The sequence below is a fragment of the Cyprinus carpio genome, chromosome A1 (assembly GCF_018340385.1).
Source record: "Cyprinus carpio isolate SPL01 chromosome A1, ASM1834038v1, whole genome shotgun sequence".
NCBI classification, from domain to species: Eukaryota; Metazoa; Chordata; class Actinopteri; order Cypriniformes; family Cyprinidae; genus Cyprinus; species Cyprinus carpio.
Genome location: NC_056572.1, coordinates 18,042,288 through 18,061,311, shown reverse-complemented (window position 1 = coordinate 18,061,311; position 19,024 = coordinate 18,042,288). Strand labels below are relative to the sequence as shown.

The following is a 19,024-nucleotide window of genomic DNA, read 5'->3' as shown; positions in this document are numbered from 1 at the left end:
GAATACACAATGCAGGTTCTGAATATCTTATCATTGAATGCGAATGGCCTAAATTCTCCTATTAAACGTACCCGTATATTAGAACATTTGCACCGTAAATCGATTTCCTGTACCCTGATACAAGAGTCCAATTTAAAACAATGCAATGTGGCACTTTTTCAAAACAAGTATTACAAAATGGCAGCCTTCTCTTGTGCTCGTAATAAAACTAAAGGGGTGCTTATCTTAGTTGATAGGAGGTTACATTTAACTACTGAACATACCGGGAATGATGATGAGGGTAGATTTGTTTTTATATGCTGTAAAATACATAATGACAGGTTAGCATTGGTCTCCATTTACTGCCCGAATGAGGCAGATGCATTTTTCACAAATATCTCAAATATAGTATTACTTGAGCAGATTGATTATCCTTTAGTAATGGTTGGTGATTTTATTGCTGTCTTAAATCCAGCACTGGAAAAATCTCACCCTGATACTACAGCTAACCCATCCTCTAAGTCAGTGGTTCCCAAACTTTTCCATTCCACGACCCACCTAGACAAGTATAATCTATTTCACGACCCACCGAAATATTTGAGATAAAAATAAAAAAAAACAATTGACATTACTTTAAGCCTAATCATAATTAAAAGTTTGATATGACAGAAAGTATTTATGAAAAATAACCATTTTATTTTATTGTACAACTGTAAAATTTCACCATAATATTTAAGTTTTAATTTCTTTGTTTACAGATGTTAAAATATGATCCGTCCATAAAAACGTGAAACATGCTCACTACAGTGAACTGTAATCTGCGCTGCGTGTTGTTAAACTCATCGCGGGGTTCAGCGCAGAAAATGCATTCATGGTCCTTCCGTGTGTGTGTGTGTAAGGAAAAGCGCTGCACAATCCAACACTTTTTTAGGAAAGCATAAGAAGTAAAGCAGAACTATCTAAAACAGGTTGGAGATTAAAATAATTGTGAAATAGGTAAAAATAATACACAGATGCGTCTCATTTTAAATAAACACATAAAAGTGAGATGACAAATTTACTTCAGTCAGTTAAATAAATGGTCATCAATATCTTCAAAAGATTTTTGAACTTTCCTTTTCTCTATATAGAGATGATATGTCAAGGAAATATTGCGAAATTTTGTTATGTGGAAATGTTTAAATCTTGTAGTGTTACAATTAACGTTACGTTTATGCCCTGCATGTGAAATGCTTTTTACAGTCTGTTTCCCGAACGAAAACAGTGCAGTTCAAACAGACGATAGAAATGAATGAACATACCTGAAACCATTTCCGTAACATTTGAATTTTCTGGTGTATGCAATCTCATGTAGAATACAGCGCATTGAAGTGAGCAGTTTTTTTCTCATTAATAATGCGGACCGATTGAACCTTTTAATAATGACGTTGCTCTGAGACCCTCACTGTAATTACAACTCGTGCATGCCCGTGCTTCAAAACACGCAACGCATGTTTTAAATCGCAGACTTAATTGCAATTCGAAAATCACACTAAGGATATTGCAATTCGTAATTAATATTGGTAGGCTATATCTTGCAGCCCTAGACTGAACTGTGTGAGTGTGTGTCATTTAAACGCAAATTTAGCTGCAGCCAAGTGACTGTGGGACCCAACTTGCTCCATTCTGCGACCCACAGTTTGAAAACCCCTGCTCTAAGTTACTGAATAAATTTGTCGCGGAACTTAACCCTCTGGAGTCTAAGGGTATTTTTGGGGCCTGGAGAAGTTTTGTCATGCCCTGACATTTGTGCTTTTTTCAGTTTCTTATAAATATCTAAATGGCTAAAGTCTAATCTCACTGTAATCAGCACAAACTAGGCTATAATAATATGTGAGCAGCATGTATGTACATGATTGTGTTTTTGAGAAAAAAAAATGTTATGCGTGGTTAGTGAAAAACTAAAAATGTTAAATCACTTGAAAAAGGCAATAAAACACATATAGAAAATTGGTTCCCAGGAATTTTGAGAACCTGGAGCTTGTAGCCTAGAATTTTTTTTTTCTAAATGATGTGAAAATCATCTTATTTACTCACTTACAGAAAACAATATATTGATTTAAATTTTCTAAGACACTTTTTGTTGGTAAAAGTCATATGCGAGTAGGCGTCAACTATCATGAATTCACACCTGAGAAGACAAAGGCCTGCATAATGAGCTGCATAATGAGCCATTCAGTCAGCTGTGTCACAGAGAGGGAAGAGTTACAAGAAAGAATGTGAGGACAAAATAAATGGATATAATTTTATGTTTGTAGTTTATTTAGAATATATTTAATTATCCCACAACATAATTTAATATTCACTTGTGAGTGCAGTTAAACAGTTTATTAGGAAAAATCAAAGCTGACTTTCAAACAGAATTTTTTGCATCATTACTCCAGTCACACAATCCTTCAGAAATCCTTTTAACAATCTTATTTTCTACAAAAAAACATTTATTGTTATTATTATCATCATCATCATTATTATTATTATTATTATTATTATTATTATTATTATTATTATTATTATTATTAATGTTGAAAAGAGCTGAGAATATTTTTTTTTTAGGTTTTTTTTAGGGGGGGATAAATTGAAAGAACAGCAATGATTGTTACATTTGTTACAGTTACATTTATTGTTACATTTATATTATTTACATCAAGCTTTTGAATGGTATAGTAGTGTATATTGTTATTGAAACTTCATAATATTTCACTTGATTATACATTTAGTCAGGAATTATAGTTTGGAAAAAGTCTTTGGAAAAAGTCTAACTAGTAAAATATTTACACGTTATGTGAAAACTAGTACAAGTATATAAATAAATAAAAAGAGACTTACTCATGTTTATGATCTCTGCTGGATAAAGTGCTTCATTCTTTTTTCTGAGGAAATCCAAATCTCAAATCCTCAACCACATCACATCTTTTTGGGGTGAATTATGTCTTATTCCTCTCATCGCGAAGCAAACAGTAAAATAATAAAAACTTGAAGAACAGTCTCGCTGCGTTGTCTTCTGTTGTGTGGGCGTATTCAAAAGCCGCGCGCTTCAGTGAAACATTTGAATCTCTAAAAGCGCGCTCGGCGCGGGGGCGTGGTCGCATTAGAAGATAATGAAGGGAGACGTGAAAAACGGACATCGCGTTGTTTTCATATGGATTACTTTATCACAGAATATTTGTTTTCAGCAGCACTTGTTTAGTTTAAAAGTAGACATGTCAGGCTTTCTATAGATATCTCTCTCATGTCTCTTCGTTGAGTATTAACTGAGTTACAGTTCATTTTAATGACGCATTTGTATCTGAAGATCAGCGCAGACAAAGGCTGCAGACAGCACTCCTTGTTTGTTATCTTTATTTTATAAGTGCACAAAAATTTGTTGTTATTATGTCTGTATACAAAAAAAGTAGACCCTTTACAGATTCGACTGATGTATTGCACTTATCTGTACGATCAAAACTGAAAGTGTAATTTAAGTTCTTTTCGGGGTTATCAGGAGAAAATACCCCAAAACGCGTATACGCGTTAATCGACTCCAGAGGGTTAATGTAATCGATCTTTGGAGAATCCAGAATACTACATCTAAGGACTTTCTCAGCCCATCTCTAATTTCATCTAACTCTTCCATCTCTATATTACCAATGTTATTGTCTGATCACTCTGCAGTGTTATGTAATGTTCACCTTTCCAACATTAAGACCAAGGCCCCTAGATGGCGTCTTAACACATCATTACTAAACAATCAGACATTAATTAATTCGCTAAAAGATCATATAAATGAGTTTCTCGAAATTAATATATCTTGTGATGTAGACCCTCGGATGACCAGGTAACCATAAATCCTATGTTAATTAACAACATATTTAAAGGGTTTTACACAAATTTGTACAAAACCGAAACCGATTTTGATGAGTCCGTTTGTAAAGAGTACTTGGATAAATTAGAACTGCCTCAGATCACGCAGATGGATAAAGACTCTTTGGAGGCCCCGTTAATTTTGGAGGAGCTCCATGAAGCACTAAAAAGCATTCAAAAGGGCAAGTCACCAGGCCTAGATGGCCTTCCTCCTGAATTATATTTAGAAATATGGTATGTGGTAGGGACTCTAATGCTGGATTCGTTTAATTTTGCAATCGACTATGATATACAAAAAAAAAATCTTTGATATCATTGCTTCTTAAAAAGGGTAAAGATCCATTGGATTGCTCTAACTACAGACCAGTATCACTCATCTCATGCAATCTAAAAGTTTATGCTAAAATTATTGCCTCTCGTATGGAGAAAGTAATTCATAGCTTAACCCTCTGGGGTCGACAAACGCGGATACACGTTTTGTGGCTTCTTCTCCTGATAACACCAGAAATAACTTAAAACACTTTCAGTTTTGATCGTACAGATAAGCGCAATATATCAATCAAATCTGTAAAGGATCTATTTTTTTTTTTTTGTATACACACATATCAACAACAAAACTTTGTGCATTTATAAAATAAAGAAAACATCCCTCAGAGCACATAAACCAGGGTTATTCAATTCTTACCCTGAAGGGCCAGTGCACTGCAGAGTTTAGCTCCTACCCTGATCAAACTCACCTACCTGTGATTTTCTAATGATCCTGAAGACACTGATTAGCATGCTCAGGTGTGTTTGATCAGGGTTGGAGCTAAACTGGCCATCGAGGGTAAGATTTGAATAACCCTGACATAAACAATATACACTTTGGAAATGTCAGGTATGTGATGTCCATTTATATATTTCAACATGACGCAATACCAGTATAAAGCTCTTGAACAGTAAGATGTTTTTGTAAAGAGTTCTCTTCTGCTCACCAAGCATGCATTTATTTGAAAATACATAAAGTTGTATTTGCTAAAGGATCATGTGACTGGAGTAATGTTGCTAAAAATTCAGCTTTAAAAGTCAGCCTTTATTGGTCCTGATTAACTGTTTAACTGCACTCGTAAGTGAATCTCTTGTTATTTTGTGGGATAATTAAATATATTCTAAATAAACTACAAACAAAATATATATACATTTATTTTGTCCTCACATTCTTTCTCGTAACTCTTCCCTCTCAGTCACATACCTGACTGAAAGGCTCATAATGCAGCTCATTATGCAGGCCTTCTTCTCAGGTGTGAATCACACCAATATTCATGATCATTCACGATTACTCGCATATGCCCTTTTGACACAAAAAGTGTTTTTTTAATCCATCTATTGTTTTCTGCTATCGAGTAAACAAGATGATTTTCACATCATTTTGAAACAAAAATTCTAGGCTACAGGATCCAGGTTTGACAGTTTTGTGAACAAATGTTCCGTATGTGTTTTATGGCCTTATTTCAGTGACTTCAAAATTTTAGTTTTAAAACCACGCATTAACGTTGTTTTCTCAAAAACACAATCATGTACATACATGCTATTTACATATTATTGTAGCCCAGTTTGTACTGAAAACAATGTTTTCATGCTTTAACCATGTATATGTTTATAAGCAACTGAAAAAATGTATTGGAAAAAATTATAAAATTTAATATCAGGGAATTTCAAAACTTCTCCAGGCCTCCAAAACACCCTTAGACCCCAGAGGATTAATCAAAGTGGACCAAACCGGTTTAATTAGGGGGCGTCACGCGTCCGATAATATGCCTGTTTCCTTTACTTGATATTGCAGACTCTCTTCCAAATCCTTGTGCGGTTTTTTCACTTGACGCAGAAAAAACTTTTGACAGGCTAGAGTGGAACTATATGTGGGCAGTGCTGTAATGTTTTGGTTTTGGTGAACATTACTATGATAAAGACACTCTACCACTCACCTGAGGCATCAGTCTCAACTGGTAATATTATCTCCCCTCGTTTCCTTTACAGCATGGAATAAGGCAGAGATGTCCACTTTCCCCTTTATTGTTTTGTTTATCCCTCGAACCACTAGCACAAGCCATAAGGAAATCTGACGTTACACCGATTAAGATTCATGACCATAATCATATTGTTTTGTTTTACTTGATAAAATTATCTTATATTTAGATCATTTTTATGCGTCAATAACCAGTATAATTAAGGAATTTGACCACTTTAATAGTTTATCGGGGTACAAGATAAATTGGTCGATAACACATAATAACGTTCAGTTATAAGTCATTTATAAATTATTAGTTAATGATGAACTAATCATTTACAAAACATGACTATACATTCCTAAATGATTACTAAGTGATAAGTTAACCTTTATGTAATATTTTATTAATTCAGTTATAAGTCACTTGTTCCCTTTCAGTCGGTCACTCTCGACGTTTTGGGATATAGCGTCGATAGACCAATCTACTTCGAGTGTAAACTGAACGAGCCAATGCACATTGGCATGCAATTATTGCATCCAGCTGCCGCTGATCACAGCATGAGTATAATAAGGCAGCGGGTGCAATGCATACCAGCTTTTCGCTTCAGAGCCGAGTGTTAGTATCGTTCTGCTCAACTGTGTCTGCTGTGAACTACGAGTTCAGCACACTCTCGGAAGCTTTGTGTGTTGGCGAGACGGCACTTCAGCGGTGGTCGTTCCTGAGTCGAGTGGGTTCCACACTTCAGGCTGCACTACCCCCTGTCGTGTTGTAAGCGGCCAATTCCCCTGTGCGCCTCAGCACTAAAAGAGCATTTCCTAAAGAGCAAATTTCTCTAAAAGAGCTTCACGGGTGCGTCTTTGTTAAGACGACGGACTGTCCTCATAAGGATGTCATTTCACCCGTGCGTTTCTGGGTACGGTCGTTACCTGGCAACGGGTGATGGTCACGATCGCTGTCTCATGTGTCTGGGCATCAAGCACGCTGAGGTGGCCTTCATGGATGAGTCATGTTCCCACTGCAGGAAGATGACCATCTCGGAGCTGTGAACCAGGTTCCGCTACCTTCAGGGGGGCGGAGTACCGTTGCCGTGATCTGGGGCTCATTCTGGCAGCCGAAAGACGAGAACCACTTCCAGCAGTAGCGCGGGTGGTTTGAGGATTACAGTGCTGGCAAACCCTGCAGGGAACCAACCCTCTGGGGACCATCACTCCTCTTGCACCTCCGATCCAGTGGAGCAACCCACGGAAAGCACAGGGTGCTCTTCAAAGAGCGTACCAGCGGTATCCAGTGGGCCTCCCCCCGACCAGATGTCGATCTCAGCATCGGAGGGAGAGCTGTCCGATGAAGATTCGGCCGTTCTGCCGCCCCCCGGGATGGTTGCAAAGCCTGAATTGGATCTGAAGATGACAGCTATGATTTCCCGGGCCGCTGAGAGGGTAGGGCTCGAGTGGAAATCTCCACTGCGCTGAGCTCTCGAGGCAGGATGATTGGTTTCTCAAGGTGGCTCGCGCTGGTTCTCAGGGCCCCATCGTGGCCTTTCTAACCGGAAGTGCATGACGAGCTCACCAGGTCGTGGATGGCACCTTTTACTGCCAGAAACCAGCCGGTGGGCTCCTCATCCTTACCACCCTCGATGGCGGTGCAGCGAAGGGGTATTCTGTGATTACCCCAGTGGAGCGGGCGGTAGCGATGCAGTTGTGTCCTAAGTCTGCCCAGGGAGACCCGGTGCTTCCTTCCCGGGCCTATAGGCATTCATCTGGTCTAACCGGCAGTGCCCTATATGGCTTGCGGGGAAACTGCTTCCGCCTTACACGCTATGGCATTACTGCAGGTGCACCAGGCCAAGGCACTGAAGGACCTGCACGAGGATAGTCACAATCCAGAAGTTCTGAAGGAACGCCGAACCGCCACTGACCTCGCGCTCCGAGCGAGGAAGGTCACCGCACGTTCTCTGGGTCGTGCGATGTCCACACTTGTGGTCCAGGAGCACCATCTCTGGCTGAGTCTGGTTGAAATGAGGGACGCCAACAAAGATCAGTTCCTTAATGCCCCTGTGTCCCAGACCGGCCTCTTCGGCGACGTGGTTGAGAACCTGGCCCAGCAGTTCTCGGCTGCACGGGAGCAGACTGAGGCGGTCCAACCTTCTGCCCGGCCCCCTGCGTCCACCCCTGCTCCCGCGCCGCATCCGCAGCAGCTTCCAGCAAGTGGCGCTGTAGAGCTGGGCGTAGGCAGGCCACCCCAGCCATCCTGGCCCCCGTCCAACCTGGCGGTGAGTGGAAGAGCAAGAGGCCCCGGGAAGGGCGACCCAGAGAGAGGTAGCTGCTTTCTGGGGGATGGTGAAAACACCTCTCCCTCCCCTGGAGGAAAGCCGGGTGGAGAATCTGGAAATCTCGACGAGAGAGCAGTTTTCTCTATCTCTGGGTCCCAGGAGAGCACGGAGAGTTGCGGATGGCCAAATACCGGACCTCACTCATCCTCCTCCTTCGCCAGATGGCAGCAGCGGGCGGTTCGAGAGCGTCAATGAAGGCCCTACTCACGCACCCTCTGCCAACCTGTGGAACCAGGTGAGCCTTGCACCCCACACTCATACCCCTCTCCGGTCCGCTCACAAGCCGCCCGAGTTGGGTCCCTGTGTTCCACCTTGCTGCCGCCCGAGTTCCACCTTCCTGCTGCCCGAGTTGGGTCCCTGTGTTCCACCTTGCTGCCCCACTGGTACCACTGGTCCCGCTTGTACGGTTTCTAAGTGCCTGGTCACCGCTACACATGCTGTCTCCCTGGCTTCTGCAGACCATCAGCCTCGGCTATGCGATTCAGTTAGCCCGGCGTCCCCCCAAGTTCAGCGCGTATCTACTTCACTACAGTGAAAGCGTCTGATGCCCCTGTTCTGCGGGTAGAGAGAGATCGCAATCCTACTGGCGGAGGACGCAATAGAGCCGGTCCCTCCAGCTGATATGCTGAACAGACAGCACGCCTCACAGAGGAACGTGCGCGGTCGGTGCTAGCCTGGCACACAGCTGGCCGCAGGGACTACGCAAATATGGGTTTCCCCCAGTGAACTGTCTTCCACAGACACTGTGCAAAGTCCGGGAGGACGAGGAGCAAGTCTTGCTAGTGGTGCCGTATTGGTCCACTCAGACCTGGTTCCCCAAACTAGTGCTCCTCGCGACAGCCCCTCCTTGGCCGATTCCTCTGAGGAAGGATCTACTGACTCAGAGACAGGGCACCGTGTGGCACCCGCGTCCAGACCTTTGGAAACTCAATGTCTGGTCCCTGGACGGGGCGCAGAGGTTCTAGGTGACCTACCTCAGGAGATACCGAACTACATCACTTCGGCAAGAGCACAGTCTACGAGACATGCTTACGCCTTGAAGTGGAACCTGTTTGACGAGTGGTGTTCTTCTCACAGAGAGGGCCCCCGAAGATGCCCGATTGCGGTCGTGCTTTCCTTTCTGCAGCAATGGCTGGAGCGAAGGCTGTCTCCCTCCACCCTCAAAGTCCAGGTTGGAAGTCATTAGGTAAGTATGACCTCGTCATCAGGTTCCTTAGAGGGGCCAGGAGGTTAAATCCCTCCCGGCCCCCCTCTATACCCTCTTGGGACCTGACTCTACTGCTAAAATCACTACAGCAGGGCCCATTCGAGCCTTTGCATTCAGCTAAGCTAAAGTTTCTTTCATTGAAAACTCTACTCCTGCTTGCACTGGCCTCCATAAAGAGGGTAGGGGACCTGCACGCATTTTCGGTCAACGATTCATGCCTAGAGTTTGGGCTGGCTGACTTCCAGGTAATCCTGAGGCCCCGGCCCGGCTATGTGCCCAGGGATGAAAATTAGCACCCACCACCAGCCAAATGCAGGTGATTTTGTCCTGTGGCGGGTAAACTCACTTCACCTACCGGTCACTGTGGCGGGTAAATAAAAATAGCATACTGTTTCACCCAGCCGGTGGACAAAAAAGTTAATTTCCATCCCTGGTGTGTATACAACACGCAATAAAGTGTAATATCATCCGAAGCAGCTCCGTGGAGAAAGGCGGTGTAAACCGGGCTCGAAATGGCGGCGTTGTTCCCAGTACAGTGTTTGCAGCTGAAGTTAGTGCTGCTGGCGGAGTGATATATTTGTTGGTTATTTACAATACGTTTTATAGCATGCGCTCATGATATACAAGATCACGTGAAGAGTTGAATTTGTTATCGCGCACAATTTCCGCATACTGTCATGTCTCTGTCAAACCCCGTTAAGTTCACTCTCCTCCAGCATTTTGCAACATTTTAGATTATATGGACAGTTTGTGTTTATCTTATTGTTTTTAACGGCATAATAAGCAAACTAACAAACAGTATTATTGTTCGCGTATCGCAATAATAATGGCTTATTGAAATAAATATGGCAACAGCAAACTGGTCAACCGGTTCTCACTGACTGATTTTTAAAAGTTTGATAACTGCTGTCTGGGGGATGCATTTTATTTCCAGTCCTCAAGTACTTTTTCAGAAGTTAGCTCTGTGGCTAGTAAGTTACGCTGTTCATTTTTGTTTGTAGAAACAGCATTGTATCGCTACACATGTTTGACAGCTCTGGCGTGACGAGACCCGTAAAAACGATGTATTGAAAACGCTGTGCGTTTGTTTGTCAACGGCGTAGAAGTTTCCGAGCCGAGATTTCTTTCAGTGATACAGTGTTGAACAGGGGACTTTTCCCCCACGTGTTCCCTCAACCACAAAAAAAAATAAATAAATAAATAAATAAATAAAATAAAAAATAAAAATAAATACACCAAAATCACAAAATTGTTTCTGTGCATTAAAAAAGTTCAGTGCAGTGTATCATCCGCTTGGGCTCCGGAGTTGAGAGAATGAGCTACTTCAGCAAGAGTCGGCTGTTTCAAAACCTAGTAAGCTGCCTAGATAGGCAGGATTTTTGAGAAAATGTCACTGGTGGAGAAAATGTCAGTATTTCATTGAGACTTGAGATTAAATAAACTGTTTAAGTATTGTAGATCTTGTAGTATTAATTTTCACATGCAGTTACACATTGTCGGTTAAAAACAAGAAAGTGGCTGGTATAAACATTGAGTGGCTGGTAGATTTTGAAATCCACCAGCCACAGTGGCCGGTGGACAAAAAAGTTAATTTCCATCCCTGTATGTGCCCAAGGTTCCCACTACACCCTTCAAAGACCAAGTGGTGAACCTGCAAGCGCTGCCCCTGGAGGAGGCAGACCCAGCACTGACATTGCTCTGTCCCGTCCGAGCATTGAGATGATACGTAGATCGGACACAAAGTTTCAGGACCTCAGACCAGCTCTTAGCTAAAACTGCTCCAGTGTCCGTACTGTAGACACTGTTGAGATCCTCCATCACCCTAGGCAGCTGGATGCGGCAGAACGTCCGGCGCCAGGCCTTCATGATAAATCCGTGAGAACCGTGGAAGGCTGGGTTCCATATTGAGACCTAAGCGGTACTCGTATGCGTATAGTCCACGGTATAGATAAGTTTCCTGGGCACTTCCGGTTTACTTCCTGTTTCTGCCAAGAACTTCCGGCGCAGGCTAAGTAGTGGTGCAAAAATGGCGTTGGAATGGCAACATTCGACCAAAAAGCTTGTTAAAAATGGTGTTTTGACCATTCCGCATCCAAGTAAGGTAACATCATGGGCGGACAACATGTCGATATGCCCCAGCATAACAACATCCAAGATCTTTTCTTATTTTATTGATTCCATGGCGGTGGATGGGAATGCAATTAATAACCTGAAAAGCTCTGAGGCGTTTCAGTACCTCCATTCAGACAAAGTGGGCTGTGCACTTTTACACGATATGGGCAGTTTAATTTACCTAAAGGCCGATGTTCAACCAAGCCAGTCCGTTAACAATTCAGCGCATAACGCCTAGGTTTTGGTTACCAAGACGGGAGATGTGGAGACTGCAGGCTGTACCTGTATCGCCGGACCCGGACGTTCCTGTAGCCATGCAGCCGCCGTGCTTTGGAAGGTACGTTAGCCCATCTTATGCTTGTATTAAGATGTTTGTATGTAACGTTATCCGTGTGTTAATCTATAACAGAACACGACGAGTAATACAAATGTGTGTGTGTGTGCGTATGCATGTGAGAGAGAGATTGTGTCTAAGTGTGAACTACCCCTGCCATTCCCGCACAAGGTTGCAATTCTTAAATGTGATCTAACAAAGGTAAAGGGAAAATATTAACCATAAAAACTGTTTATATTGCTTGTACTTGGGATGAAGTAAACATCTGTTGAGTTTTTTAACATATAATGTTTGATTATGTTGAATTAAAAACCCAGAAATGCAGCGGGTATTTTCTTTTATTATTCTTTTCATATTCTTTTCATATTTTTCCAGATTTTTTTATATAAGTCTAAATAAACTCTAATAAACTTTTGAAAAGTAACAAAAACGCTCTACCTTCATCATACCCTTGTTATTTTGATTTACAAAATGTTTTCTCTAAAAGAAGTCAATTGTGCTGTGATGCTCAAACCATTATTTAAAAAGTGTGTGATTTTGTTTCTATCTGTCTGCAGGTAGAAAATGCTGTGAGGCAAGGGAAGACAGGGCTTGCCTGCACTGATGTGCAGAATTGCTGGAATTCCGGGACAAAAAGCAATACTGGAATAGGATCAATAAAAATTAATTCATTTCTTCTCAAATCAATTTGTTTGTCATGTGTCAATATTTACAATACAAGAAAAAGAATAGCACTCACAAGTTATTCTTAGTTAAAACTCTGTTTTGTCTTATCAATAATCACAACACCAGAAAGGGAACAATAACAAATATAGCTGCAAGCAGCAATGGCGGGCTCAAGCCATCAGTGCAAACGCCACCCCGGTGGCATCAGGTAAACTATGCCCAGCGGGCACATGCATTTACAGTAACCCTCTGGCACTCAGGTTTTAAGGGATACGACAATTAACGGGTTAATCCGAAGCATCAAGACTTTGAAATCACATACACAGAACAATATTCATTAAGAAAGTGAAATTAAATGATTAATAAACTATTTATTCGAACCCTCGCTATTTTCTATTCTAATAAAAGTTTTGGCTGTGGAACATCTGTAATAGAGTTGGCTAGCTGGATGCAAATAAAGTCATGCCTTTTATTTTTTCCCCTGTTTGCTATTTCACATTCCTGTCACTGAAGTGTTGTGGGCAAAGACACAGAAGGTAACTGAAACAATGTGGTTTAGGTCAAGGTGATCCTTAGGGGTCCAGGCACATTGGTTTGTGTAGATGATGCAGTTACACAATGAACATGTCTCTTTTCAAGTAAATTATGAGTCCTTATGTGAGTACTATTATATGCACAACATGAAAATAGAAAACTAATATAGTGTCCCTTCTACACTTTTTCGGTAATGTGTGATAACTTGAGAAATATGTTGTCAATACAATAAAAACTAACAAAAAGTAATGGTATTTAGGAGATGATAGCTTTTGCATAATTACAATAATGGGCTTTATTAAAGTTTATGAAAAAAGAATGAATGTTTATGTATTTTTTTTATTAATGCACATAAATGAAACATTTTCAAGTCTTTGAACAGATCTTGAAGTATTTACTATACTGTGGCGCCATCGTGTGGAAAACATTAGCATTGTGGCCTTCATTTTTGAACAACATGATGAAAGGGGCCAATATTTTTTTGAATGATTATAAATATTTAATGATTAGTTTACTGATAATATACCCACATTAAAATCTAATTTACTGATTCTGTATCTTATTTCATGCTTAATCATGAGTTTAATTTTCAATTTACATTTTTAAGCAGTGTTGAATGATTACTATGAGTTTCTCATTTTTTTTTTTTTTTGTTTTGTTTGTTTTTATTTATTTTTATTTTTTTTTTTTTTTATTTTTTTAAAAAATTAGCCTACTTCAAACATTTTAAGCAGCTTGAACAAAACCTGTTAATATTTATTACAGACCACTGTAACTGTCTATAATCTAAAAAACTAATTTATTATGAAAATAAAAGTGTGTACACCAGTTAAATTGGACGATAAAGAAATTGCTAACAATAGTTTAATAGTGCATGTTTTAAGTTTATAGGTGTTTGGATGTAGAAATGGACAAATCAAATGTAAAATAAGGTCATCGATTTAACTAAATATAGATACATTTTTGTTAGAGCAAAATAATAATAATAATAATAATAATAATAATAATAATAAATACGTGAATACATACACACATACAAAAAAAAAAAAAAAAAAAAGCAGCCAAGAAGAATGATTTTCTGTTTTTTATAGATTAAAATTGAAGACAGAAAGCAGCTGGTAAATGCAGTCACTTTAATATTCAAATCCAGTATCATGATCCAATTCAGATTTATTTCTCAACAGTTTATATTCACGTGGCTGTTTTCGTTTATATTCGCCAAGCTATGATGTATTTTGAAATACTCTTGTACTTGATTTGTTCGTTCTTGCGACGAAAAGCCAGAATCAGCGTCCTCTAGAGCTCGAGAGATCGATGTTATTCTGCCCTTAGACTGTCTCGCGCTGTAAAATAGTATTTCTTTTCACAATTAAACAGCTCAAAAACACCTGAATTCAGCTCTTGTTGTGTTCTAATGGGTGGATTGTGTGCATTCGCTGTAATATTTTGTTTTAAAAAGCTCTTATAACTATAAAAATGCTTTTATTGTGAGCTCGTTGGATGACTGCACGCGCTGATGCAAGGGTGATTTCTCTCTGGTCCTTCTCACTGATCTCTGGCCAGACATCAATTATTAATGAGATCTGAGCCGGTAATAATAACATATGTTGGTTCAGCTTGTCAGTGTGAATGAAACGTGTATTTATTTGTCCGTGCTCTCGCCGAAAAACCATCACCGTGTTCTGGAGCGCAGAGCAATCGATGTGATGTTCAGCCCTTAGACAAAGAAAATCTCACAAGCACTCATAAACACCCATTTTCATCTCTATAATATGTTCTTCTAATTGTTTTGTGTTAATTCGCCGCTGTGTTTTTAATGTATGTAAAAGGCTGTAGTTTCTGTATGTAGACTTTTTTCCCTTCGAGTGTTCAGAAGTCTCGCGCTATCAGACAGGCTGCAGCAAATATTTCATTTTAACACTCACAAACATCTGAATTTAGCTCTTGGTGTGTTCTAATTGGCGGATTGTGTGCAATCGCCGTAATATTTTATTTTTAAAAGGTCTTAAACAAGAATAAACTCATTTGTTGTGAACTCGTTGAGACTGCACGTGCTGTTCGGAGCGGTTATTTAACTCTCGTCTATCTCACTGTTCTCTGGCCAGACATCAATTATTAATGAGCCCTGACCCGCTAATAATAAGATATGTTGGTTTAGCTTGTCAGTTTTAATTAAATGTATTTATTTATTTGTATTTTTAACCGATTTAAAAGTGAAACTAAGGGAGACTCCTCCCTCTCAGTCCCGGGGAATTGCTCCTGTAGAGGCGCATTTTCTCTCAGACAATGAAAGTCTCAGCACACATACACTCCTCACACAGAGCCAAAAATCCATATTCAAATCAAAATAGCCGACTTCCTGTTGGTCGTAGCTAATGACTGTAAATTAGAAAGTTGTCCGTCTTAATAAGAACAATATATGTACCGAGTTTGGTGTCTGTAGCTAAAACTAAGCCCCCCACTTTTGACAAAAGGTGGCGCTATATAGAGTGCCTCCTCCACGCCCTTTTATGACCTTTTGCCAGGTGTCTAGCTATCATTAATACTGATATGTGTTCTGAGTTTCATGAAATTCTAAGCATGTTATCTGCCTCAAAATCAGAATATATTATACAGAAAAATATTCCAGTTTGATATGTTGCCATGGCAACACTATATTAGATATCAATATCCCCTCAACAGTTTTTACATGGGCCGTGTTTTGTCATTATTCTGATGAAGTTTGAAGCAAATTGAGTAAAAATAAGATGCTGAATTCAAAGCATTTTGAAAATGGCACACTTCCTGCTGCCAGTTGGTGGCACTATAACTTTGACTCCTAATAGTCACATATATGCGATAGGCATCATACAACGAACAAATTGTTGAAGTTTAATTAAAATCAGGGAAATGTATGTGGATGTTATTAGACACTTCCTGTTTCTCATTTCTCGCCATAATTTCAACGCCTCGCCACGAGCAAACCGTTCGAGATATCAAAAATCCCCTGGCAATTTTGCATCCCCAATGTCTTGAGATCATGTTGACCAAGTTTGGTGGCAATCGGGTAAAAAACCTATGACAAGTATATAAAATTACAGAGAATGCGCTTTTTTACATAGCTCTAAATAGCTGACTTCCTGTTTGGGTGGAGCCTATGACATGCTATACGAAAGTTGTTCGGCACAATGAGATCTATATGTGTACTGAGTTTCATATGAATACGTGCAAGTATGTTTGAACTATACATCAACATTTCTGACTGTGTTCCAGGGGGCACCGTAGAACCCCTGTGCCACGCCCCCCAGATCTCAGCCTCTGCAGCCTCCTAATGGCCACAGATTCTAAGGTGTGTGCAAATTTTCAAGAGTTTTTGAGTATGTTAAGGGCCCCAAAAGCCCCCACAACTTTGACGAAAAATAAGAATACTAAACCCTAAATAGCCAACTTCCTGTTGGGCGGAGCCTATGACATGCAGTACGAAAGTTGTTTGGCTAGATGAGATCTATATGTGTACCGAGTTTCATACGTCTACGTGCAAGTATGTATGATATATGGCCCTCCATATTACAGGGGGCGCTGTAGAGCCCCTGTGCCACGCCCGTGTATCAGTCTCTGCCCGGCCCTAATGGCCGCAGGTTCCAATGTGTGTGCCAATTTTCAAGAGTTTTCGAGTATGTTAAGGGCCCCAAAAGCCCCCGAGACGTTGGAAAAAAAAAAAAATAATAATAATAATAATAATAATAATAATAATAATAATAATAAAAAATAATCCTAAGGAAAACAATAGGGCTCTCGCCCTCCAGGCTTGAGCCCTAATAATAATAATAATAATAAAAAATAATCCTAAGGAAAACAATAGGGCTCTCGCCCTCCAGGCTTGAGCCCTAATAAATGTACACAGGTTTTTCTAGCTGAAATTATTTATATATATATATATATATAATGTACCAAGCGGAATGGGTACGTTTTCCCAGTGTTATCCAATCTCAACCAGTGAGGTAGTGCTTTGAGAATCATGAGTGGAACTACTTGTTCCGAGCCCCGGCCTACACCTAATGGGGTGCAGGCGGCTCGCACAGGGGCACTGGAAGGGGCAGCACCCATGGCGCTTTGGTAGGGATCCCAATTAGTCGGTCAACGACGTGATGTCGAGAGTGACCGACTGAAAGGGAACGTCTCAGTTAAGTATGGTAACCCTCGATCCCTGAAGGAGGGAACGGAGACGTCACGTCCTGTCGTCACGGTTGCTGTACCACAGCTGAGCAGCCGGGTCTCCGGCTCTGCTCCTCAGTGAAAGCCTGGTATGCATTGCACCTGCTGCCTTATTATACTCACGCTGTGATCAGCGGTAGCTGGATGCAATACTTGCATGCCAATGTGCATTGGCTCGTTTAGTTTACACTCGAAGTAGATTGGTCTATCGAAGCAATATCCCAATTAGTCGGTCACCAACGTGACGCCTCCGTTCCCTCCTTCAGGGAATGAGGGTTACCATACGTAAACGAGACGTTATTAGTTAATGATGAACGAATCATTTACAAAACATGACAATATGTTCATAAATTATTAATAAGTGGTATGCTAAAGATATACAAATATGCTGTAAGCTATCTTAAATAAATGATCACCACAGTCTAATCTGTCCTGCCACAGTTTCATAATAAACCGAAGATATATTTATACGTATAACATAAAAGTTATTAGGGCCCGAGCACCGATGGTGTGAGGACCCTCTTGTATCTTCTTCGTTTATTATTATTAGGGCCCGAGCACCGATGGTGTGAGGACCCTCTTGTATCTGCTTCGTTTATTATTAGGGCCCGAGCACCGATGGTGTGAGGACCCTCTTGTATTTGCTTCGTTTATTAGGGCCCGAGCACCAATGGTGTGAGGACCCTATTGTATCTGCTTTGTTTATTAGGGCCCGAGCACCGATGGTGTGAGGACCCTATTGTATCTGCTTTGTTTATTATTAGGGCCCGAGCACCGATGGTGTGAGGACCTGTGAGGACCTTGCTTCGTTTATTAGGGCCCGAGCACCGATGGTGTGAGGACCCTATTGTATCTGCTTTGTTTATTAGGGCCCGAGCACCGATGGTGTGAGGACCCTATTGTATCTGCTTTGTTTATTATTAGGGCCCGAGCACCGACTTCACGTTTGTTTACACAAAATTCATTTTATTTTTTACTGCATGTCCTGGAGTTAGTGTATTTTGCATCAGAATGTTTACGTATAGCCCAAGACAAAATAATAACTGAACTATGTCCGAACTTTCTGAAAGAAACTATATTACATTAACTATACAATTTATCCAAAAGTTTGTGAGACCTGGAGGAGTTTTTATGAAGAATAGTGGACAGTTTTAACTGCTCGGAAAATCAGGGACTCTTGAACCACTATCAAAAAAAAAAGAGAAATGGAATGGAATTTTTTTTATTTGAATCAATACGCATGTGTCCTGGGAATTACATATGAGACTAAACCTGAATTAAATTGTCATTTAGAAAGAAGACTTTATTGATTTTAAAAGAATTTTATAAGTTTGAATGTCGAATTTCATTCAAAACACTGCAGCAACATTCCTCTAGGGGGCAGTAAAGGAATACTGGAGACCTATAGCCCCTCCCCGTTTCACACTCGCAACGTCTGGACCCGGCAAATTGCTGGAACATTGCCCGGGTCGACTTCTGTGTGACAGCAAACACATTCCTCGGGATTGATCCGCTCCCCATGGCCCCATTTGAACCCTGGTCGGGACCTAGTAACATTGCCAGCGGTTCATCCCCGAACGGCGGTGTGAACAAAAAGCCAGAACTAATGCCGTGTCGTATTGAAGACGCACGTTATCCACGCGACTCCTTTAGCGGTTGTCTTGAAGGCAGATCAATGTTCGCGCCGAAAAAATATGTGCAAACTGTAATGAAGCAGAGATCAGTTATTTCCTCAGCTTTTCCACGCTGGAAGCTGAGAGATCGTTCACAGGCTTAAGTGAAAGTTAAACGTGCCTAGCGTT

At 40.8% G+C, this 19,024-nt stretch overlaps 1 protein-coding gene across 3 annotated transcripts in view; it reads right to left on the bottom strand.

Moving 5' to 3' along the window:
* chst10 (carbohydrate sulfotransferase 10) overlaps window positions 1-19,024 on the bottom strand; it is a 154,416-nt gene that overhangs the window by 55,455 nt on the left and 79,937 nt on the right. The gene's annotated exons all lie outside the window — the stretch shown is intronic.